The 25,914-nt window shown below is 48.7% G+C and overlaps 2 long non-coding RNA genes across 2 annotated transcripts; both read left to right on the forward strand.

Moving 5' to 3' along the window:
* The first annotated feature begins 719 nt into the window (after positions 1 to 719).
* On the forward strand, positions 720 to 11,599 carry LOC141975095 (uncharacterized). The gene is made up of 4 exons (XR_012635853.1): positions 720 to 856; positions 2,582 to 2,719; positions 7,814 to 8,005; positions 11,057 to 11,599. It is a non-coding gene; the product is annotated as an uncharacterized LOC141975095 (long non-coding RNA).
* Positions 11,600 to 22,754: 11,155 nt separating this feature from the next.
* Positions 22,755 to 25,420, forward strand: LOC141975098 (uncharacterized). The gene is made up of 3 exons (XR_012635855.1): positions 22,755 to 23,014; positions 24,193 to 24,396; positions 24,982 to 25,420. It is a non-coding gene; the product is annotated as an uncharacterized LOC141975098 (long non-coding RNA).
* Positions 25,421 to 25,914: the final 494 nt, after the last annotated feature.

Raw genomic sequence — 25,914 nt, forward strand, 5'->3', positions numbered from 1 at the left:
CCAGTGATGAATTTTCACAAGTGGCCCCTACCTTTATAAAAGGCTGAACTAATGCCCCAATGCCAAACAACCGTGAATGCCACCAGCTTTGAGGGAGTCTGGTGTCTGGACCCAAATTTTGTGGCTTTATTGCCCTGTCTCATATTTGTATCTGTGAAAGTGGGTTTGGCAGCATGCAAAGGGGACACAAATCTAAGAGAGAGATGGCTATTGTCATCCCCAGAGACTCCTCTCCTCCCACCCTGATATCCGGTATGTGCTACTCACCTGTATCTCATCGGATCCTCAGGAAAGAACAAGAGCTGCCTGCAGCCAGCAAAGGGTTAATGCAGCCAGCTGTGCCCGGCATCCCATCTCTTCATCTGAAGAAAAATAATTCATCTCCCAGAACGCCTGCAGCCAGAGGACGTTGGATGAGGTGGGGGAAAAGAGGGAGGGTAGATGGGTAAAGTATGGATCCCAGCCAAGCTCAGGGCATGGTGCTTTCCCCCCACTCCGGAACAGCCAGCTTGGAAGACAACCAGTGCCAGCTGACAGTCCCAGCCGCTGGGAGAAGGGGGGGGTAGATTTCCCTGATGATGAGGGAAGAGTAAGAGGGAGGGGATCGGAGATAGGGAGGAGAAATTAATCAGCTTGCTTTGCCTTGTCATCAGTTCTGTACTAACAAGAAGGGGTGGGGGGAAAGCACTGCTTTAAATTGGGGGAGGGGGGAGGAAGCCTGTACTCAGCTCCTCTCTCCCCAGTCACTTTGCATGTGGCCACAGAGCCCTCTCTGTCTTGGACTGGACTCCACACAAGGATGTAGTTCTCTGGGCGATCAGTCTGTTAAACCATCTCTCTGCTCTGCCTCTCCCAGGTAAGTCCCATCTTTATTACACCTCTCAATAAAAAGATTGACACCATCTATTCTTTTTTCTCTGGGGAAAAAGGGGAGGGGAGGGAATTTGCTATTTTTCTTTTCCAGCCTACTGTCTGCACAGTATGTGATTTCCTTCCTGGTTCCCCTCTATTGAGTTGTTGTCCTTGCTTGGCCGTGTGGTTATTAAGTACATAAAACAATTCATGACAGGAACCCAATTTAAATTATTTATGCTAACCGAAAAAAAACGGTAATTAAACTACAGCTGCTGAAACCCCTCAGGCTGCTTCTGGTTACACAGAATGAGTTGACTCTGGCAGCCTTTTCCTGCCTTTTTTAAAATCATCAGTGAGAGGGACTGTGCTGAACAAAACAAACCACCACACCGAAGGGTTTTTCTCCTGGGTAGTGAATGAACAGTGTTGCATCTGGGGAAACCCCCCTGCTTTAGGATTCAGAGCATCAGGAGCTGTTTCTTTTCAGCTCCAGCAGAGTCTGGCTGACACCAAGATCAGAGGCCCAAGAGGTGGCATGGGGGAAGTCTCTGTGATTGCAATCCCTAATGGGGTCACAGGACACACTCGAAGAGAGACCAGAGCTCTAATCTGCCTCCCTGCATGACCTTGGGTAGGTCACTTCCCCATCTGTAAAAGGGAGATGATGACACTGACCGACCTCTTGGAAGGATTGATGTGGGTTTGTCTTATGCTTTGCAAAAGAAAGTCCCTGCTAAATTATTAATATCACTTGTATTGCAGTAGTGCCTAGTGGCCAGAACCAGGGAGCTGCACTCACATTTAAGAACAGGACCATCCCTGGCCCAAAGAGATTACGTGCTGCATGTTAAGGGGCATGCTACTCTTGCCATAAGGCTGTGATCTGCTCCTGCTATATGTTCATCATAATTGCCTCACTATTAGCTTGGCCTCCGGTTTTCTGTTTGTTTTACCCACCTGTTGTCTCCCATTTTATACCTGGATTGGAAGCTCTTTGGGGCAAGGACCATCTTTTCCCTAGATGTATGTACAGCACAACAAGGCCTTCAGCTAGCACACTGAAAATAGAGAGCAGCTGACGCAGTACAAACGGTGGGTAGGGCCAGCCTCCCTGAGCACATGCACATCAGAGGCCAGAGACCTATACATCGGAGAGCTAGTCCCTCTGTCTGCAAGCGCCGCTGCAGCACTGCTCTACTTTAACTCGAGCAGAGCTAGTGTGAATAAGTTTCCTGGAGCAAGGAATCACACACCCCACTCAAAGTGTAGACATACCCTGAGCTTTTAAGGCCAGGAGGGATATTAGATCATCTAGTCTGATCTCCTGTATTTCACAGGGAACAGAATTCCACCCAGTTACTCCTGCACTGAGCCCAATAACATATGCCACTTGTGGGGCTTTTGAAACCCCCATCCCTGTAGGGGCCCATTCTTCAGAGCTGCTGACGGCCCACCATTCCTGCTGCAGCTGCTTTGAATACACAAAAATCAGACCCAAGGCATCCAAAAAATGGAAGCGTCCCAAATCGGTGGCCACTTTTCAATAATCTGGCCATGATGCTTTGTTGTATGTGTCTCACGGCATCTCTTTGGAAGGGCCTGGGCTCAGAGCTGGTAGGGGGAGTTCTAATATTGATGAGCTCTCTTACAGAGTGCTGGTTGCTTTGGGGGTGATTTGGGCCGTGCCATTTTAAAACATGTTAACCTTTTGTTTAACCCACGTTAGATTCTTCGGAGATCAGGGCCCCTTGTGCAAGGTGCTGTAGAATACGTAGAGAGACACAGTAGCTCTACTGAAGAGTTTACAGACTAAATTGGCAAGACAGACCAAGGAGGGAAGTGACTTGCAAAGGATCATGCACAGGTGAGTGGTAGAGGCAGTTGTGGCCACATCCGGTACTCTACCCAGTAGGCCATGCACAAGTGTTTGACTTAAATGGGAATTAACAAAAATAGAATAATAATAAAAATCACTTCTCTCTCAATGTGTTTCACTCACGTGTTGTTCTTTGAGCTCATAACCCTAGTAGCTCTCCAGTTAGCCATAGGGCTTGGGGTAGAAAAGACCCAAAGTTCTGAGATATAAAACAGGCAGGAAAAAGAAATTAGAAAAAAAAATTGTGGCCTTTTAAACACATTATAAAGAAACAAAAAAGAGCATTTTTTTAAAAAAAAATCACCTTTTATCCCATATTTAAATTTCCAATAATTAGAAGATCAGATTTATTTAAAGAGAAATACTCACTAAGGCATATGAATACTGCTGTTGATTTCAATGGCTGCATAAAGTTACTCAGATGCTTAAGTGTTTGCAGGAATAGGACCTGACATTCTCACTCAGTCCAGACTCCCTACTACTCTTGCACAATCTTCAGCCCCTCTCAGCTTAGAAATAACAGATTCATGAATTCATAGCCAGGTTTACAGATTATGTAGGTGTCTGCACCCTAGAACATCCCACAGAAATAATCATTGCAAAGGTAGGTAAGCAATTACATCCAGATGTATGCTGCATCATTATACTGCCAGCAATCTGCCTCCTAGACTTGCGGGGAAGGAGCCAGAGACAGCTGCAAAAAAATAGGAAAGCGATAATAACCATGAGAGACAAGGTGGGTGAGGGAATATCGTTTATTGGACCAATTTATGTTGGTGAGAGAGACAAGAAGAGCTCTGTGTAGCTCGAAAGTTTGTCTCTCTCACCAACAGAAGTCGATCCAATAAATGATATTCCCTCAGCCACCTTGTCTCTCAAATATCCTGGGACCAACACAACTATTTAATCACCCCGAGTCAGAATTTGTCTGGGAGACCCTCAAGGTACACTTGGGGCGTTGCAGAAAGCAGTGTGACTCAGCAGAGGGTGCTCTCCCCTCTGAATCAAAGCTGACCCTGATGCCATGCTATTCTATACCGGTTTCCATGCTCTGCTCCTCACCACAATATCTGAGCGCCAATGCTCCAGTGTGGCACCTTGGCGCATGAGCTGCAGGGAGAGGTGTGAGTGACTCAGTAGGGGGTGCTCCCCCAAACGAGTCAGTGCTGGCCCAACACCCCAGTGTGGTACTAGGAGGCGCCGTGCTGCCGTGAGCGACTCAAGAGGGAGGACTGGAGAATGTGAGGGGCTCTTCAGGTTCCTCCAAGACCCTCCCAGGCTTTTCAGGTCACAGAAATCCAGTAACGTGGTTTATAATTCCAGTAGCTGATGTCTCCCATCCATTCTCTTGGTGTTTCCCCCGTCATCCCTCTCCTTCCCCTCTTTGCGTCCATGTCTACCTTCTCTAACATCTGCATTTAAAATCCTCCTGCTGCCTCCATTTTGCGTCCAACTTGACCTAATTCTATTGGGAGCAGTAAACATCCAAACTGGAGCCTTTCTGAGGGAGATAAAGGGATTCTGTCTTCCAGTGGGTCTGTTTACCATGTGGATTTGATTCTTCTTTGTAGGGGGAATGTGTCTGGATCTCACTACTGCAGACGAATTGCCTCAGGCAAGTGGGAATGGCATGGCCTTTTGCTGCTCTGCATTTATTTGTACCACTGTAGTCCCCAGAGTGCAGATCAGGGGCCACGGTGCCATACAAACACATCCTGAGCATGGTGGTTGTTCCCATTGATGGTATGTAATGAGTTTGGTGGGTCTCAGCCAGGCCCTAGAGGGTCACGTGTCTTCATCATATAAGCCATTTCCAAACACCCCTTGTTTGGCCAGTTCCAGTCCAGGCCCTTGAGCCCTTCAGTTGGGGGGCAGGAGTGGTGGAAAGAAACTAATCCGAGAGAGAGAGAGAAGGAGAGACTCTGAAACACACTAGGAGGTATTTTCCACCCAGATCAGCCTGTTGCAGATGCATTCAGCTTGGAGGGAGATCCTGCCCCTTGAGACAGTGGCCTGTGGAAAGGCATCACTGGAGTGGGGGGCAGCAGTGACTCAATCTCAGCCCCAGAAAGATGACCTACAGCTCCATCTGTTGTTCAGAAATGGATCCCAGCTGCTCAGATCTGGGCTCAGCGTGTATTGGCTGCCACCAGGTAAGGGTTTGAAGCCAAAAGAATCCTGGATTGACTGCAAGCCCCAAATCTCTCTGTCCTTAATATGAATCAATGGTGGCTCACTGCAGGACTGGGCTTTAGAGTCAAGTTTCTTTTCATTGTCTTTACAGTTAATGCCTAAATCTTGTTAAGCATCTCCAGTACACAAGTCTAGCTCAGCACAATTATCTCCATCAGGACCAGCTGCAGAAGTTCCAGTCTTTAGGAGTGTAAAAGGACTCCAGAACTGATTTACATATAAAACATTTAGGTGATACTTTATTACAAATAAAAAATAAAAAAAAAACCCACAAGAAAAGAACATGATTGCAAATTCAAGCACACTCAAGAGTTAGGGAATTCCAGAATTAAGGTTGTTTCAACGCTGGAACAGGGTGCTCTGCCCCCTAAAGGGCTGGGGGTCCTGGAGGAAAAAGCTCACCTAATGGAAATCTGCAGAAGGGAGGCTGGTGCCTATGGGAGGCTGTAGTGCAAGGGGGAGAAAGATGCAAGGGGAAAGGACCCTGCGGGAGACACTGGGGCAGGGCAGGGAAAGGCCAGGTTTATATGTGGAATTTATGTTGAACGGCTTTATTGTGTTTCAAGAACAAACTCTGCCCTGAACAAAGGACTTGAAACGACTTTGGGCGTGGTGTTAGTCCTTCCTGGGCTGGGTGGACAGGCCAGAAACCCTATGAGACCCCTTGTGCATGTGCATTATGACAGTCTTTACATGATCATGAACCAACAACCACAACAACCTTTAATTCTGGCGTTTACTAGCTTTTGAGTTTGCTTTTAATGTGTGGGGGGAGAGGGGTTGATGCAATAAAGTATAACCCAGATGTTTACTCTAGGAGTCCATTCTCCAGTCAAATCATAAATACAGGGGAATGCTCATGTGGGAAAGGCGCTGGATTGGGCCTCAGGAGATCAGGATTCAATTCCTAGCCATGTGTGATCTTCGGTAAATCACTTAGGACCAGATCCTCAAAGAAATTTAGGCTCCTAATTTCCATTGATTTCAATGGAAGTTAGGATCCTAAATACCTAAATACCTAAATTTCTGTGTTTCAGTTTCCCACACCAGGAAAATAGGGATAATACTTCCCTACCTGACTGGGTTGTTGCAAGGATAAACTCATGAGTGTCGGTAAGGTGCCTGGACAGCCCAGTGATGAACGACAGCTAAGTACTTAGTCAGACTTTAGATGCACTGTGATGATGCTCTTTGATAGATGATGCACTCATTCATAGAGTGGGAAGGTTTACTACATCTCTGAATGACTTCTTATTCTCATCCCTGGTGATTCATACTGGATAAAAGCAGGCAGGAAGAAAGGAGGAGCACTGGGAGAAGGGTGGATAGGAAGTCTAGGGGGATAGAAGAGGGACTGGAGAGGGATAGAGAAAAGGAGGGAAGATGGGGGTGGATCCACATCTTACACAAAAAGTGATCTATACACAAGCACTATAAAAAAGCCAGCCTGTTACAGCTGTATATGTGCTGTGTCCCCTCTCTAATGGCTGATCCACATAGTCCCTAACAATCTAATACTGCTACCAGTGAATGCAGTTACTCAAGTGGTAGAGGTCTGTGTGGGAAGTCCTGGGTTCAAATCCCAGTGTTTTACAAATACCAAGAATGAGCGGTAAGGTACAAAGTGCCTCTGGAATGACCAGAATCTGTCTGCAAATAGACTGATAACTGCTCTAAAAAAAAAGTAAATTAAATGTTAGGGCTGGGATGTGTCGGGCTTGTCACTAGTCAGTCGTCTAATGGAGTTAGCGAGGCAGAGCAGGAGTGCCAGCACCTGCATGTATCATAGCTCAGATTAGTTTAGGGGAGTTCTTTAGTCAATATGTTTAGACTGGGAAGGAGCAGATCAATTTAACGTTGTTGAGGTTTGAAGAAAACAAGCTGGATGCTCCCATGTAGCCTGGGCCAGGAAGATGCACTGGGGCTGATGGATGTGCCTGAGATGGAGACTTTTGGGGGCACTGATTGCACAGCTACAGCTAAGATGAAGGTGGCAGCTTCAGGTTAAGGGTGGGGAACCGGCAGTTGCTGGATAACGTGGTGTAAGAGCCAAGAGGAGAGGATTCACTTCAAGTTCAACTGAACCCCAAAACTCGGCTGAAACCACCATAAATTGACCCAGGATTGTGCAAGAGTTTGCACACTAGGGGTGTGAACCGCACAGACAGGATACAAAGCTCCTCAGCATACAGTGGGTGTTTGGAATTGGGGAGTGGGATTACGTCTGTGATAGCAGCAGCAGAGGGAAAGCTTAGAACTGAATCTTGAGGTCCCCCCAACCCCCAGTCAGCTATCTGTGGCTGATTGAATTTGGGGCTTGCCTTTGCTCCCATCTTCGCTGTGGATGTTGCATCAGGGAGTTCATTAAGCAGAGAAGGAGCTGCAAAAAAGCAGGAAATTAATCACAACTGACCAGTTGCCCTTTTGTCAGTGCTGGCCAATAGGCCCCTATCAGGTGCTGTGTCAATGGGGCAGGGAGCACGGTGGTGACTCAGCACTGTGGAGGGGATGGAGATACATTGAGCCACTGCTGTGGTGCCCCGAACCAGCCAGTTTCTAGAGGTTGCCTTCTGGAGCAGGCCCAGCTCCTTGCCACATGAGACATGAATAACAATTCTCCAAAGCCTTCCATCCAAGTTCAAAGCACTTTACAGACATTAATGGGGGGGAGAGAGATAGCTCAGTGGTTTGAGCATTGCCCTGCTAAACTCAGGTTTGTGAGTTCAATCTTTGAGGGGGCCATTTAGGGATCTGGGGCAAAAATTGGCTTTGAGCAGGGGGTTAGATTAGATGGTCTCCTGAGGTCCCTTCCAATCCTGATATTCTATGATAGTTATGTTTCACAAGTCCCCTGGAAGGTGGGTCAGAACCATTATCTCCATTTTACAGATTGGGAAACTGAGGCACACCGAGGGGAAGTGCCCTGGGCCAAAGAATGAATTGGTGAAGAGCTTGTATTAGAACCCAGGAGTCCTGACCCCCAATACTCTGCTGCAGCCAGGGGACCTCATTCTGTCGCACAGAACCTAACTTTCTGTCGCTGCACAAACCACTCGCCCATGCTCCATCTGATTTTAGCAGGTAAGAAGAAGAAGAAGGGCACAGAGGTTAGTGCCCCTAGGAGTTGGCAAACTGGGGACTCCAAGGGAAGAGCACCTCCCGCTGAGTCACTACTTCCAGCAGCATGCCTGTGCTTTCTTAGTGATTTCACCATCCAAGTACCGGCCCAGCTTAGGACCCACAGGGAGCAAAGCCCTCACAGCAGGGCTGATACATGCCCAGCTCCAGGTGAGCTGGATTTATCAACATTCCCAGCATGCCAGAGTCACATCTGCTTACATGCTGCATCCTAAATGTGACATGTCTGAGAATAATAAAGGGAGAAAATTAAACAGACTAGAAAATAATTAACTACTTTAATTAAATCACCCAGTGAGCATCCCCTAAACAAAGTTACAATGAAAGATAAGCAGGAGGAGATCCCTGTGCTGGTGGCTTTGGTCCAGCTGCATCTACATGAACCATAAAGGCAGAGTTAAAGCATGCTCCCAGTCAGGGGCCCGGGGCCCCTGCCATAGCTCTGTCTGTAGCCCCTTGGTGTAGAGGCAGGCACTATGCAAGCTTTCATGCACTGCTCAGCCAAGGCACCTCCATCCCATTCATCAATACCCAGAGCAACGTCCAGTCTTAGGGCCCTGCACCTCAAAAGCTGATCTGTGGCAACTCCAGCTAGCCCTGCTCCCACACTCTGCAGCAATCCCATCTCATTGCCTCCACCAGCTCCTTCCCTCTGTTATTCCAGCACTGGGCTCCCCACACGCAGAGCTCTGCTGATGCCCGCCATTCCTCATCCACAGCCCCTTGCTATGTCAGCCACAGGCTCCCCACTCAGACAGCTCCACCCCTCAATCCTGCCCTATTCCATCCCAGAGTCTAGTTTCAAACTAACCTCAGTGTATCACATTCAAAACTTGCATTTTCTCACAGCTCCTCTGTAAAGGCCAAAACTGTGGATTTGATTAAATTGCTTTGAGTTTGGGGTCTGTTTACACACGGAGGGTGCAGGCCCTGAAGGATTCAGATTACTGAGTTTCATACATGTCTGCTCATCACCTATGCCATGAAGTTAACCATGCTCTCAGCAGAGGCTGATAAGCATATTAGGAAGGAAAACTCCACCACACGATGAATGTTACTGCTAAGGATTCAGCCGAGTTATTACAACTCTTTTTTGTACTGGCTGGGTCAAAACTGAGAAAGGGAACTGGAAATTTCCACCTCCAAACCAGCTCATGGAAGGGAAGTGACAGCTCCTTCAACACGGTTGCACTTTGATGGGGTCTCCATTGCCAGTTCTTTTCTGCCTGTTTCTTTATGAATAGCTGTGGCACTTTTAGCTCATGCATCTCCTCCAATCTTTAACCCCACAAAGGCAAAAGGTCTGGACTGGGAACTGTCTCTGCTCCCCAAATAACAGAGCAGAACAAAAACTCTGGCTGCAGAAGTCAGGAGCCAATGATTACACTAAAAGAAAAGGAGTACTTGTGGCACCTTAGAGACTAACCAATTTATTTGAGCATGAGCTTTCGTGAGCTACAGCTCACTTCATCGGATGCATACTGTGGAAAGTATAGAAGATCTTTTTATACACACAAAGCATGAAAAAATGGGTGTTTACCACTACAAAAGGTTTTCTCTCCCCCCACCCCACTCTCCTGCTGGTAAGAAAACCTTTTGTAGTGGTAAACACCCATTTTTTCATGCTTTGTGTGTATAAAAAGATCTTCTATACTTTCCACAGTATGCATCCGATGAAGTGAGCTGTAGCTCATGAAAGCTTATGCTCAAGTAAATTGGTTAGTCTCTAAGGTGCCACAAGTACTCCTTTTCTTTTTGCGAATACAGACTAACACGGCTGTTACTCTGAAACCAATGATTACACTAGAAAGAGTTAGAAGACTTTCCCATCCATAAATTTCCCTGTAATTATAGCTATGTGACTTATGCTTATATGTGCTACACCTTAAAGTTTCTGCCATGTTGTGAGGCAGAGCTGACGGCAGATGCTCCAGATAGGAGACCCACACACTGGACTCTCTCCCTCATGAAGACTTTATTTCTGTTCCGTTGTTTTGCCATTTTTCTTAATCTACAATAAAAGATGCATGGACTGGAATTCTATGGCTGCCTTTTGGGGATGTATGAACAGCACAGTTATATATGTAAAGTGCTTAGCAATCCTTGGACAGGAGCTTCCAGAGAGAGGAGTTATTACCCCCAGAGGATTTCATTTGTGATATTTATGAGGCAAAGGCCTGTGGGTGATGTGGGAGAATTTCTGGGAGGATGGACAGTGCCTCTGCTCAAAGGGAGAACTGCAGCCACTGGTGAAAAAAGGATTAGAGAGGGGATTACCTGGTGCGGAGCTGATAGAGCTGACAACCAGAGCTAGTTTCAGCTCAGGACTCCTGGCCACAGAGTGAACATTTGAGGTGCTGCATAATTTCTCCAGGATTAGCAACCACCTGAGAGGTGGGAGGCGGTGATGGTAGTACCCAAATCGCAGGCTGTTATCCACTGGTGGGCCCAAGACAGCATGGGGGGGTACTGGAACCTGATCGCCTTCAGGAGTCAAAATGGGGCCACTCCACACAACTGCCACTAGCATGCTCCTCATCGGCCTCCTCCAGCCCTGGGCGTGTCTCTCGCTGGCTGTGTTCCCTGAAGAGCACAGAATGGTCTGGGAGTAGCCCCCACAGAGTCCAGTCCCAGCCCTTCATCATCAACACATTTCTTGCCTCCAGCCCAGGAACGGGGAGGTGGATTGTTTGAGGCTAGCTAGAAAGGGGTCCCTCCAGGACTGGTCACAGGCACTTTGGCAAGGTGGTGGGCAGACAGCATGGATGCATTTTGGATTGTTCGGAGGTTTGCCCTGCCCGGTTGAGACCTGCTGTGGGATACATGCTCCAGCTCGCTCTATCCATCACCTGGAACCCCCATTAAAGAAAAGAGCAGCATGCCCCGCTAGCCGGTGGAAAGCGTCTTACTGAAGCATTTGTCCCTTTTATTTATTTTTTTCTGTCCGCCGCTTGCTGTGATTCACTCTCTCCTTTCTTCCGTTTTGTTTCTAAGCCTTGTCTCCGGAGACCTCTGCTTTTAGCACCCGGCATCCAAGAGCGCTTTGAAGGCTGCACTCCCCGACTACCTTCTCCTCGCGGTACAGGCACCAGCAGCAGCAGCAAGTGGAGCCCTAGCATGCGCCGGGCCTTCTCCTTTCGCTTTCCGCCCCCACCTCCTTTGAGTTTTGTGCCTCACGGTTCATTCCATTTGGCCTTCTGTGCAAGGACTTTGGGTGGGCTCCCAAAGTCTGAGCCGAACAGCCTAGTGGGACAGACATTCAGTTCACACCCTGAAGTGTCCTTGGTAGCCCGGATGGTTAAATTGAGCCACTTTTTAAACCTGCAGCGGATTGGCATGAGATGGGCTGGACAGCAAGTCCTGATTACGGGGGCAGCATGTGCCAAGGCAGGGCTTGCTTCCCATCGTCACTGACACTTAGGCCAAGTCTACACTTCAAGTGCTGCAGGTATGCCGCTGCAGGTATGCTGCTGGAGAGCTGTTGTTCGGACACTTGCTCTAGCATGGAAGGGGTTTTTCCATCACTGTAGTAAATCAACATCCTCGAGAAGTGGCAGCTAAATCAGAATTCTTCTGTCGACCTCGCAGTGTCTGTACCAGGGCTTCGGTTGGCTTTACTGCGTCTCGCAGGGGTGTCAATTTTTCACACTGCTGGAGGATGCGGCTGGGGTGACCTACATTTTAGCTGTAGCTCAAGCCTTAGGCTAGGTCTACACTGCAGGCGCTACCACGGCACAGCTACTGCGTTGAAGTGTCATGGTGTAGAAGCTTCCTACAGCGACTGAAGGGTTTTCTCCATCTCCGTAGTTAAACCACCTCTCCGAGAGGCAGTAGCTAGATTGACAGAAGAATTCCTTTGACCTACTCACATCAACGTCGGGGATGGCTCAATTACCTCGCTCAGGGGGTGAATTTTTCACACTCTGGGCGAGACAGCTAGGTTGATCTAAATTTTAAGTGTAGATGAGGCCCTAGGCTTGGTATACGCTGAAAAATTATATCAGCAGAGGCACATCGATCAGGGGTGTGAAAAATCACACCCCTGACCGACATAGCTATGCAAACAAACCCCCCAGTTTAGACACAGCTATGTCAATGGGGGTAGTTAATTTTGGTCTAAACTACACTCGGAAATTAGGTCAGTATAACTACGTCATGCAGCAGTGTGAAAAATCCACATCCCTGAGCAATGCAGTTAAACCACCCCATGTAGACAGCACTCGATCAATGGGAGAATTCTCCTGTCAACCTAGCTACTGCCTCTCGGGGAGAACCCCACCCGTCAGCATAGGTAGTGTCTTCTACAGCATGGCCTCTCGACAAGCCCTTTGTTTGTGGGGGGGTGTTCTTACATCAACAGGAAAACTCCTTCTGTCGGTATGGGCTGTGCCTGTACAATGGAGCTTTGCTGGCACGGCGGTGTCTGTAGTGTAGACCTACCCTTAGTTCTGTGCTCTGGGGAGAGGGAGTTCGGTCCTCAGGCTGCAACATTCTTGACCTCTTCACCATGACGTACAGCGAGACAGGGCAATCAGTGACTATTGCAATGGTGGTTTTGTGATGGGGATACCTGTCCCTCTAGGAACTGGACGGAGAGCCACCAAACTTGTTTCCCGTTGGGGGAATGAATGGGTGAACGGATCCATTTCTAAATGCCTGAAGGAGGTGCTCTCCCTGATTGCGTAACTCCAGCGTGAGTTTGGGCTGGCAGGTTTTTTAGTATCTGGTAGAGCATATAAGACAGAGTTTTCAAAAGCACCTAAACGAGTCCTATCAAAAGTCAACGGGACTTGTACTCCTGATTCACAAAGGTGCTTTGGCAAATCCCAGGCTAATGTGAGACTGTCATGGAGAAGGACAGCAATGCTGAAATTAATTGGTCAGTGTGTGCAATTGTAACCCACACACCTTCTGGATATGGTGTTCTGTCCTATCTAATGGCACCGAGACTAGAGAGAGTTACATGAGTCTGGTCTACAGCCTTAGCTAACAGCCAGTTGGCTTTCAGTTCATGCTGTAGAGGCTCATGCACCAAGCTCCAGAGGTCCCTGGTTCGATCCCGCCCGCTGGGGACCGGGGTTTGTCGGCGTTACACTATGCTGGGATGAATTGAGTTGGGCAGCGTGTACACACACATGCACAGAGAGCAATGCTAGTTTGAACTGATCCATGTGTACACGTACACACTTCTGCTTCCCCTGGATGGAATCAGGACTGCTTCACCATATGCCATAAGCCTTATATCACTAACAGAGATTCCTGCTTAGCACAAGTGACACACTCTTGCTGCAAAAAGCACAGACTGTCTGAGTTCTGTTGCTGCCCTTGCTGTGAACAGCTGAGCTGAGCTGAGCTAAGCTGTGCTGAGCTGTGCAGTGAGTGACAACGGTGGAGTGCCGCTGGTTTGCCACCATGCATGCTGGATTTCAGATTCAAACTCAAAATTGAGCCGCTTTCTTTAAAGGGAAAATCAAACCAAAGGGAATATGGTTAAAATTCTGTATTGTTCTCCTTTTCTTGCATGGCTCTTGGACATAGGGACAGAGGAGGGTTAAAGAGAGAGAGACACCCACACCCCCCATGAGATCTGTTTGTCTCATGCATGATATACAAGCAGGTTTCCCAGATCTGTTGACTTTATAACACATTAAGAGTAATAAATACCCCAGAGACAGACTGCAAGGAGAACACACACACACCAGCATCTGTCTTCTAAGGCAGATGGGCTGCATGTTTTTTCAGCCACAGAGTGTTCCCAGGAACTGTCGAGGTGTTCCATAACGGATATGGAAGGATCGCGGAGGGTGGGTGGATGGCAAGACAGACATACTGCTTATAAATATCCCCCCATTGGGAGCGTCTCGAAGAGGGTCAACCTACCTCCAGTGAACGAGAGCAGTGGTGACAGCACCTTGCAATTTATAAGGCAGCGCAGAGAATCTTGATGTGTTTTACATGCATCCTCAGAGCCTACCACCCCTCATTAATTAAGCTTCAGTTCCTCTATGAGGTAGATAATATATTAGCTCTGTTTTACAGATGGGGGAAACAAGCACCCACAGGGGAAGAGCCTAGACTAAGGTCACACAGCAAGCCAGTAGGAGAGCCAGGAATAAAACCCAGGAGTCCTGACTCCCATTTCTCTGTTCTAACCACTAGGCTACATTCCCTCCCAGAGCCAGGAATAGAACCAAGAGTCCTGACACCCAGTTCTCACCACTAGGCAACACTCCCTCCTGGAGCCAAGACTAGAACCCAGAAGCCCTAGCTCCGAGTGAGAGGGGCAATGCAAAGAAGCAGTGGAGACTAGTAAGATCAGAACATGGGTAGGTGAAATTGACTCACAGAAGTGCCATTGAGAGCCATTCAGGAACATAGGACTGAAAGGATTCCTGGGTCATCAGATCCAGTCCCCTCCTTTCTCAGGCTACCCCGCCATATCATCCCGTTCATAAACTTATCACGCTCCATCATCACGCTAGTTAGGTTATTTGCTCTTACTGGGAAGCTGTTCCAGAACATCCTCTGATGTTTAGAAACCACCTTCTAATTTCCAGCCTATACTTATGCATGACCAATTTCTCCCCATTTGTTCTTTTGCCAACATTGTCCTTTAGCTTCAATAGCTCTTCTCCGTCCCTGAGGTGTTCCCCACAAGGTATTTGTAGAGAGCAGCAGTAGGTTAAGCTCTTCATGTATCTGATTCCAAATAGGGCAGGCACTGGTCCTCCTTCTCCCCAAGGTGCTGCCACTCCAGAGAGAGGAAGAGCGTGACTTTGTGCTTGTTCCTTATTATAGCAGTCGCATTAGAAAGACAGCACCTACGGATATTGCAGCGATTCCCAGCCTTGGGAGCACTGGACTGAAGTCGCCTGCACTGTGACTAACAGGCTTGCGCATTATTGGTCCCCGGAACAGGAACACCCAAGGAGGGGGAACATACACAGCATGTGGGCTGCTGCTCACACAGATCCTCTCTGGGGGTAGGTGGGTCCTGGGGCTTGGGGGGGGGTTACAGAGGCAATTGAGACATGCTCTACAGATCGAGGAAGATATTGTACAAGGAAAGAGACTCACCCAGTCGGCAGCACCCCCCTGAGGATAGGCATGATCCTCTCAGCTGTGCCAGCTGGTCTCCTCCATCCAACAGCTCCTCAGCAACCTGTATGGAGCAAGTCAGGGGGCAACAAGCCAATTTCCAGGTGCGTTCCTATTATAAAACTAGGCCCTGTGAGTTTTGCAGGGTAATCTCTCCCTGATGGAGCAAGCTGCCCCTGGGTCTTAGGCAGAGGGAGCCCTCCTTCCCATCCAACACAACCCCGTAGCAGTGAATGCCGCTCGCCTGAAAGTGTTACTGAACCAAGCAGCCCCAGTTGATCCAAGCTCAGGCTTTGCTAACAAGCCCAGGTTACCTTGGTCAGGCTCAGGGAAGTCATGAATGGCTATTCCCCATGGCAGGAGTTACCAGGCAGATGCACATAGCGAGGAGAGCTGGCTATACACCTGCATACACACTAAGCTGTGCTCCAGCAACACCGTCTCATGAAACTCGTGTCATCTTCACTGTCTCTCGACAACTAACAGCCAAGTGTCTATTGTGATCAGGTAATTAAACAGTCTCCGGGGATGTCACTTTGGCCTGTTGTGCCATAGATTCATATTCCCGCCCTGTAACAAAAGGAACTGCCTGCCAGCAGGGATAAGGCCAAGGGCTGGGTAAACAATCCCAGGGGTTTTAATGACAAGGAAGTGACAGTGGTCAGTTTCCTCTTCAATGAGCAGTTGCACAGGGGCTAGAAATGGGTTCTGTAACAAGGGCCTAGAGCAGTTCTTAAGATGTGTGTTTAGCCACATTCCTAAGCTAAGCAGGGTCGGGCAGTTCTGTCGGTAGATAGGGAGACCTCCAAGAAAAGCCCAGCTGCAGTGAGAAGAGTCTGTGACCAGTACTGGCTCCAGAGTGGTGCTGTGCTGCGGAAAGCAGTGTTAGTGTTTCACGGGGGGACACTTGTTCTTCTGAATCGACACTGATCCCACAGCACTGGGGGATGATGAGATGTAGAATCAAGGTTCCAGTCAGATTATTCCTCCCAGCACCAGTCCACTAAGATTCTGGGTCCTAGCCCAATTCCTGCTTTGGCGAAAACATTCTGTCCCCCTCCAAATCCTCACTGCAGCTGGGAAGTTTCAGAATAATTTCTGAACTCTTCCCACCCCGCCAGCTATCACTTAGGGCACGAACAAGGCCCCACCATCATTATCTCTATCTTGGGCTGCTCTTTGCATGTCCTGCATGTTGTTCTGTCCCATACATTTCCCTTGCTAAATCCTGTTCAAGGAAGGAAACCATTTCAGATTGCAGGATTTTGAGGGAATCTCAGCCCCACCTGCTAGAGCTGCACTGACAACAGGCCTGATTTTCAGAGGTGCTGGAACATGCCGCTGCAGGTTGAAGTCAGTGAGAGTTGTGGATGCTCAAGGGATTTGAAAATCAGGCCCAATGCACCTACCAGGACTGCAGCTCACCGACAGGCAGGAAATTCAGTGCCCTAGTGGACCTTATCTCATAGAATTAGGAGCGAGGGTTGATATTTTTTTTGACACTCAAAAAGTGCCAGGGGGTCTTTAACCGCCACAAGAGATGAGGGCTTCTATTTTGTGTCTCATCTAAAAGACAGCACCTCCAGCAGCACTCTGGCACCGAATTCAGAGCTGACTAGAAGGTCTCCCACACCGCTCCCTGCAGCACAGTGGCCCCTAATTGTGCACTGGGGTAAGTACTGACTCAGAGGAGGAAGTCTTGTCCCCCACACTGAGTCACGAACCATAATTCCTTCAGGACCAAGCATTCCATAGAGGTCTCTCATCCAGGTAGTGACCCCGCCTGACCCTTCCTATCTTGCAAAATCTGATGAGACCCGTTGGTCAAAATCTAACATCCACAGCAGGCATCAGTGGTGAGCTGCAAGGCTCTCCCTGCAACATGGGTGAACTGAAGAGACCAGGTACGTCACTGCTTGAGTTCCTTGGGGCAGGGTCCGTCTTTTTGTTCTGTGTCTGTGCAACACCTAACACACTGGGGTTCTGGTCCATAACTGGGGCTCCTAAATTCTACCATAATACACCTAACAAATAATGTACTGCACCCAGCACAACGAGGACCTGATCCATGACTGGGCTTCCTATGCACGACCATAATACAGCAAATAATAATAACCACCGTATCCACAACCTGCGCAGGGCCCTGGTGGCTTTTGAGCCCGAGAGAGAAATCAAACCTAAAACAATCCCATAACGTTCCACGCTTGCTGCTTCCTACAGGTTCCTGGAATAGGAGGCCCTGACTGGAATACAGAACAGGGCTGCACAGAGGGAACTGTGTGGTAAATGGGTTGCGTAGGCAGCGCCAGCCCTTCAACAGTGTACCTGAGAACAGAACACGTGGGTGGGAAGGCTGCCTCCCTGCCCTGCTGGATGGTAAATGTCTGGAAAATGCCAGCTCTGGGATGATTCAGCTTCATTTTGATCCAAATGGATTTTAAGCGGTGGTGGTGGTATGATGTGAGGGAGCTGAGTGTCTGCACTGTGGTCTCTGAACCCCCTGTTTACAGACCGATGGCATAATAGCATTCCTTGCTGTCACTTATTAGGGGAAGCTGATATTTTGAACCACAGCTCACATTCCTCACTACTGACAATCATACCACTACTTAGCATTACACAGAGCTGTTCATTTGCAAAGTGTTTTATTAACTAACTAATCGCTTCTTAGCAGGTAGGTCACTTAGAGAAACTGAGGCACAGAAAGAGGAAGGGACTTATGTCAAGTCACAGAGTTATTGTTTAAGCTGGACTCAGTTCCTGGTTTCCAATCCTGTGCTCAAACCACACCTTTCACCCCTGTTTATGTATCTTATTGCTGCCATAACCCGAGGAGATTATGTTAAAGCACAGGACTTGGAATTGGGGCTCCTGGATTTGATTCCCAGATCTACCACCACCTTGTTGTGAGACCCGTCTCACTGCCTGTCGTGCTTCAGTGTTCCCATCTGCAAAATAATAATAGCAACACCTAGCTCTTGTACAGTAAGGTAGTGGGGCGAGAATGTGCAGGAATGATGTTCCCACACCTCTGATTTTAAGTGGAGGGAAGGGATTAATTAAGCTCTCTCTGGCCATCATGGCAACACTCACAATAGTCTTTAGTCCACATCTCCAGTGAGGTGAGGGGAGAACTGGGGGACCTGTGGAAAACTAGTCATTCTCCAACACTTTAACCTGCAAGCAGAAGCAGCGAGCAATATGAGGAGAAGGTTGGGGAGAGGAGGTGAAGGGGGAGTGGGACTGGAAGATCCTAAAGGCATCTCCCGTTTAATCATTTAGCAGCTGCCTTATTTACTAGCAAAACCATTTATCGTCTCTGCTGGTGACTTGCCTCCCCAGAGGCTCCCTCTGAAAACTTCCAGTCTGCTCACACATTCCAGGTCTTGGTGTGCCATGGTTTCGAACACACTGCACTGTTTACACTGCTCTTCCCCTTCTTGGCAAGTGGCTTATCTGTCATGTCACTGTCAAAACACATCCAGATCTGAAGAGTGGAGGGCATCCAGGTGGGACTCTCCTTTCTCTCTGTCTCAGTCAGTGCTGAACCCAGTGGCCCAGCAGGTTACTAAGATGAGGGCAGGGAGGGAGATTGCTACAGGAGTGGTGCTGGTGATTCTGCAGAGGGGCTCTGAGTCAGTAATGAATCACTGCCTCAGCATAGTGCCAGCGTAGGTTACGAATGGGACTTAAATATCTTCTTCACGTGTTTCTGCCACATTGACTCTGTATCCAGCCTTTTCCCAGAAAAAAGAAGGAGCCCGCTGCTCAGTGGTGGCTATAATTCAGAGCCCTTAAAGGACTTGGGGCTTTGTCCCCTTTTTCTGCCCTGCAAGTGTCACTGCTCCTCCTTACTCAATGAGGCTAAGGGAGAATTTCCCTGAGGTCCTAGTGGTTTTCCCTCCCCAGCTTGGTCCCCACAAATCCTGGCTCCTTCTCAAGCAGTGGCCCTCTCCCTTCCCTAACACCAGGCACTAGTCACTTTGGATGTGGCTAAATTAGAGTCCTGGCTGCAGCACTAAAGTAGCCAAAAGGGTCTAGTGGAGAGGATCTGCTAGAGAAACACCCCGAACATAGAGCCTAGGAAGGCAGGGGACTCTGTGAAAAGCCTGCCCTGCTCTTGGGAGCTGAAACCCTGGATTCTGGCTGCTATGAACTGGCTAATGTATGAAAGTGGCATTGCTGCCTCACTTGTTGGGTGGAATCAGAACTGCTCAGCTGTGTGTCACAAGCCCTATAGAACTCACAGAGATTCTCCTTTTACCTTGAAGGCTGAAGGGGGAATGCACTGCTCAATGTGTGCTATGTCTCCCCTCTGTGTCCAATCCACAGAGAACGTGAATCTGTTACAGCTCTCAGCTGTAGAGACTGGCTCTTTAGTTCAAGCAATAAATGCTCATGTTTCAGCTCTGGAGATCAGTGTTTCAAGCCAAAATGGTGCTGTCCCGGAGGAGTTGAGGTCTATGCCTGCTGCTGCAGGACATAGCTACTCTATACAGTCAAGTGACACTCATGAAGTTTCCAGCTCGCCATGGATTTATCACTCTTGTAGACGGGAGATGCAGAAACTCATTCCAGCTTACTGTATAAGTCAGTGACAGCACCAGGGCTAAATCTTAGGAATTCTTGACCCCTAGTCTTCTGCTAGACCGGCCCATGCTCTCTAAAGAAAAAGGCAGTGTGTCTGAGAACACAGAGAACTGAAGTGGGACTTAGGAGACCTGAGTTCCATTTTCAGACCTGCCACAGTCCATCTGGTTGATGCTGGACAAGTCATATCATCACCCCATGCCCCAGTTTCCCCATCTGTAAAATGAAGATAATGATACTGATGTCCTTTGTAAAGCACTTTGAGAGCTCCTGATGAACACCACCAGCTAATACCTAGCTATTATTAAAGTGATGCAGCTGTCCTTCCCCAGCTGCTGTATTGGGCCCTGCCATCTGGATCCCGACACCATAAGCCTCCCCACCACCCTCTTTTCAGGGCATGGCATTCCAAAGGCTCCTTATGTCATATATTAGTGATGCCCACTGCCGCCACACAGCAGAGACAAGAGGAGCTGAGAGCTACTCTCCCAGGGGAGTGGTGCTGGTTCACTTGAAGTGGGCACAGCAGTCCTACATTGAATAGGAAGGCTGGCTGGCCAGGTGCTTGCAGTGATCGCAGTCCATCGTCTCTAATTAACTGAGTGCTGACTGCTGAGACACTGCAGCTTAACTTGATTGCCTGAGGGGAAGGAACATAGGCTGAAGATGTAAGACAAACTTTCCCCCTGCGGCTATTGCTGTAATGAGAAGGGAGACAGGAAAGAGGAGGAGAGAAAGAAACCACGTGCTCAAGGCTCCATCATGGGTTGAATGGCTGGAGTAAAGGGAGGTATATAAATCCCTCTCTGGCTTTCATTCACTTCTAGTTTATCACCCTCCTAAGATGGATTGAATCCCATGAAGTTTGAGGTAGTGGTCTCTTTGGCCTGAGTCCATGCACTGCATAGCATGGAACTTTCCATTATGGCTTAAGTTCACACTCAGGAGACCAAGGCTGAACTTACCTCTCCCCACAAGCTGAGTGAAACAAACAGCATCAGCAGTGAAAAGAACGAGATTGAAAAGTTCTTTCACTTTCAACAATCTCAGCTGCTGGAAGTAAAATAAATTGAACATTTGAGTTAAAAAAGGTGTATATTTTTTTAAATGACTGTGTCCCTTTTAAAAGTGTGGTCTCATTTGAATAGAAGGTGTGGTCTCATTTGAATAGCAGCTGGCCCTGCTTCTGATGGGGTCTCTAGGGTACCATGACCTTGTGTATGGTCCCTGACTTTCTAGGACATATGTTGTTTTCTTCCCTCTTCTGTTCCACTGCCATGTAATTTCTTTTTTGCTACATGGTGAATGCTCAGAGGTCACTATGCTCAGAGGTCACAGCAAGCCTCAGCAGGGGAAGGGACATACACAAGCATCACAGAGGTCTAAGGTTTAGAGCAATGAGCTGGGTAGTCAGGACTCCTCAGTTTGCTTTGCAGCTCTGGGAGGGAGTGTTGTCTAGTAGTCAGCAGAGAGCTGGGGTCAAAGATGCCTCCATTCAATTCTAAATGTTCCAATCGAGAATAAGCAGAGACCCGGGGGGGTGTTTGCCTTCCTCTGCAGCATGATGCATGGGTCACCTGCTGGTTTGAACAGAGTAAACGGTGGATTCTCTGTAACGTTAAGTTTTTTACATCAAGATTTGAGGACTTCAGTAACAACCAGAGGTTATGGGCCTACTGCAGGAGTGGGTGGGCAAGGTTCTGTGGCCTGGGATGTGCAGGTCAGACTAGATGATCATGATGGTCCCTTCTGGCCTTAAAGTCTATGAGTGTGTCTGTAGCAACTTGCGTTCAGTGATCTCAAAATGCAACGGGGCAAGCCATTAAATATCACAAACTGTTTCCCTAGCCCCATTTTACAGATATGCTGATTAAGGCAGAGAGACAGGAAGTGACTTGCCCAAAGTAAGTTAGTGGCAGGGCTGAGAAAAGAACCCAAGAGTCCTGTGTTCTCTCCTTTTGCACCTACCTAGTTTGACTGACCTGATCTTCCCATTCTAAGATCGCTGAAAGAGAACGGGTGTCTCCATTTTCCTTGCTTTGTGCTGGCAGTTGCAGGTCCTTCTATCTGCCTCTTTGGTCCCTCCTTCCTCCCAGTCCAGTCTGGGTTTGGCAAATATGCTAAGGTTTCAAAAATAAAAGAGAAGAAATTTTCATGATTTGTTTGGGAGTTTATCTGAGCAAAGAAAACAGCCAAACTGGGGCTTTGCATCTTTTTCTGACAGTGAATTTCCTCCGAGCTAAATGAGTGCAGCTGAGCTGTGAAAATTCAATGCAGTTTCTTGGGGATCCTTGGGAGCCAAACTGCCAGGGGCAGGGTTTTGCCAAGCCCAGCAAAATCTCCAGTCCTAGCCAAAGGAATTGAGGCTTGTCATGTTACTATTAACAGAGCTTCCTAGGGTAATGGGAGAGAGAGGAAATGCACTCATAAGGAGTGATGCAAAAGGAGGCAGAGGATAACTAAAGGCTGTGGAGGGCAACAGACATAAGCGGGGAAGCAAAGGGGGGTGATAAAGGTGGGAGGGAACAAGTGAGGATGGCCAGACCCTAGGAGACAGTAGGTAATGAGGGGAAATCAGAGGGAGGAAATGAGTAAAGGAGGGATCAAATGATGTGAAAGCAAATGAGGCCAGTGAGGAATCAGAGAAAGTGTCAGTGAGGGAAGAGTCAGAATCAGTGGCAGGTATATGGGCAAGTAAGACAAGCGAGGGGCACCACAGGAGTAGGAAACCCCTCAGATTTCCCTGGTTCCCTGGATTTGTGCGGTCCATTTCCCACTGGGTAGAGGCTTTTGGATCTCAGTGCAGCTGGAGGAAAGCCCCCCACTCTGCCAAAAGAGAGCAGCGATGATGGCTAGTGCTGAGGCCCCACTCCACCAAGATGTTCATGCAGAGGCCTGGACTTCTTTGTCTTTGGGGTGCAGCGTGTGATTAAGGAGGAGGAGTCCCTGCTTTAAGGGGGATTCTCCAGCAATTCCCAGCCCCATTCTCCTCCACTCTAGTGTGTAACACCTCCACCCCGCAGGATGACGGAGCTGTGTGTGTGCGGCACAGCCATTTCCTCTAATTGTTGGTTCACACAAGGACAGCGTGGGAGTGTTGAGGAAAACAGAACGACATGCGGAAAAGAAACCCTCTGGGATATGACTAAAAGAGAGGGGATGTCTGCGTCTGAGAGAGGCAGTTTATGAATGCACGTGTGAGATGCTGTGCTTGCAGCATGTCTGCATGTGCACACGATGGTAATCATGGGGACATCAGACAAAGTAAGTGTGTGTGCTTCGTGCAACAGGTGTGTGATGTGACAGTGCATGATCTGCAAGTGCACATAAGAAGGGCCAATTTAGGTGGATAGCTGTGACAGCTGTTTGTGTGCAATGATATTTATCTCACCCCCATTGCTGTAGTATCTGAGGCCCTCAGAATCTTTCATGGGTTCGTCCTTATTCCCACCCCTGTGGCAGAGCAGTACTATTATCCCTACTGTACTTAGGGGGAGCGAAGGTACAGAGCGACTCTGACTTGTTTAATGTCCCAGGGAAGTGCCCTAACCACGGGGCTATTCCAGCAGCCTGTGCTGTTAGTGTAAGGGGGGGATGAGAAAGCACATATGTGTGTGTGTGTGTGTGTGTGTGTGTGTGTGTGTGTGTGTGTGTGCACGCATGAGAGTGAGTGGTTGTGTATCTGACAGTGGGGAGGTGTATGTGTGTGCAGGGAGGTGAGGCAGCATGCATGTGAGAGCTCTGCTGGATTCACACTGTGTTTCTCTCCTCCTCTGTTGGATTACACAGAGTAGTGATAACTGGAACAGCTCCAGCTAGCATTCTCGACACCCCTGGGACCCACCCTTTGCACCCCATTCAGAGTACCACCTGGGGCTAGCTCAGGATTTGGAGCAGCACAAAGTCTGTATGTGTATTTAACCCTTAGGAATCTAGCTAATTCTCAGGGCTGGCACTGGCTAATCACTTGGAGGTGCTGTAGCAGGGAGCAGGGGAGGTTTCTGGGCACTGCTAGATGAGGATGGATAGGGAATTTAGGGCAGGAGCTCCAGGATATCCAGTTCCAGGGCCTCATGACAGAAAGAGCTGTGAGGAACGGTACATAAGCACAGGCTGTGGATGTGACAGGAGCTTCCAGCTACTTCAGTCCGACAGTCCCAGCAGAAGGTGCTATAGGGAGTGAGGCATATGCACTGAGTGCAGGGGGCAGACTCCCAGCTGCCCCAGTCCCAGACTGTCCTGGCAGGAGGTGCTATAGAGAAGTGTGTAGAAACTTTGGTTGAAGGATACTGGTCTCCAGTGCATCTGTTTCTCAAAGCCTCTGTTCTGCTGGCGGAAAGAAGAGCTGACAGGCCAGCTGGCATTTAAGGGTTTGGGAGTTTTTGCTAAATGCATAGGATCCTCTTGGGCTGGCTCAGCATAAATGAAACACTCTCCATCAGGTGTTATACAGCCCTTCCCACCAGTAGAGCTGGCACTGAGGGAACTCAAGGCGGTGGGCTCATCTTGCCTCTCACAGCAAGCAAGCGGAGAAACCGGTTTTCCCGGCAGCCAGGAACTGTTTCTCACCCTGGACCTGGAGTCAGTACTCCCCGAACCCACCCAAGGCTGCCTCCCGGACCCGCCAGGCGGAGAAGGGACCTCTGGTGAGTGTACCTTTTAAAATACTATACATGGTTTAAAAGCAAGCATGTTTAATGATTAATTTGCCCTGGCATTCGCGGCTCTCCTGGATGTACTCCCAAAGCCTTTGCAAAAGGTCTCTGGGGAGGGCAGCCTTATTCCATCCACCATGGTAGGACACTTTACCACTCCAGGCCAGTAGCACGCACTCGGGAATCATTGTAGAACAAAGCATTGCCGTGTATGTTTGCTGGCGTTCAAACAACATCCGTTCTTTATCTCTCTGTGTTATCCTCAGGAGAGTGATATCATTCATGGTCACCTGGTTGAAATAGGGTGCTTTTCTTCAGGGGACACTCAGAGGTGCCCATTCCTGCTGGGCTGTTTGCCTGCGGCTGAACAGAAATGTTCCCCGCAGTTAGCCACGGGGAGGGGGGAGGGGGAGGCGCTACCCATGCACTGGGGGGAGGCAAAATGCGACCTTGTAACGAAAGCACATGTGCTATGTATGTAATGTTAACAGCAAGGTTTACCGTGAAAGAGTGTATCCATTGTTCTATAAAATGTGTCTTTTTAAATACCACTGTCCCTTTTTTTTTCTTCACCAGCTGCATGTGTTTCAAGGATCACAGGATCTTCTCTTTCCCAGAGGCTAGCGAAGATTAGAAGGCGAAAAAAACGCACTCGAGATGAAATGTTCTCTGAGCTCATGCTGTCCTCCCACACTGACAGAGCACAGACGAATGCATGGAGGCAGACAATGTCAGAGTGCAGGAAATCACAAAATGACTGGGAGGAGAGGTGGCGGGCTGAAGAGAGTAAGCGGCAGGCTGAAGAGAGGGCTGAAGCTGAAAGGTGGCGGCAGCGTCATGAGAGGAGGCAGGATTCAATGCTGAGGCTGCTGGAGGATCAAACTAATATGCTCCAGCGTATGGCTGAGCTGCAGGAAAGGCAGCAGGAGCACAGACCCCCGCTACAGCCCCTGTGTAACCAACCGCTCTCCTCCCCAAGTTCCATAGCCTCCTCACCCAGACGCCCAAGAACGTGGTGGGGTGGCCTCTGGCCACCCAGCCACTCCACCCCAGAGGATTGCCCAAGCAACAGAAGGCTGGCATTCAATAAGTTTTAAAGTTTTAAACTTTTAAAGTGCTGTGTGGCCTTGTCCTTCCCTCCTCCACCACTTCTCCTGGTGCTTCTCTCCTCTACCACCCCTCCTGGGCTACCTTGGTAATTATCCCCCTATTTGTGTGATGAATTAATAAAGAATGCATGAATGTGAAGCAACAATGACTTTATTGCCTCTGCAAGTGGTGATCGAAGGGAGGAGGGGAGGGTGGTTAGCTTACAGGGAAGTAGAGTGAACCAAGGGGCGGGGGGTTTCATCAAGGAGAAACAAACAGAACTTTCACACCGTAGCCTGGCCAGTCATGAAACTGGTTTTCAAAGCTTCTCTGATGCGCACCGAGCCCTCCTGTGCTCTTCTAATCGCCCTGGTGTCTGGCTGTGCGTAACCAGCAGCCAGGCGATTTGCCTCAACCTCC

Source organism: Natator depressus, chromosome 20, assembly GCF_965152275.1.
Source record: "Natator depressus isolate rNatDep1 chromosome 20, rNatDep2.hap1, whole genome shotgun sequence".
NCBI classification, from domain to species: domain Eukaryota; kingdom Metazoa; phylum Chordata; order Testudines; family Cheloniidae; genus Natator; species Natator depressus.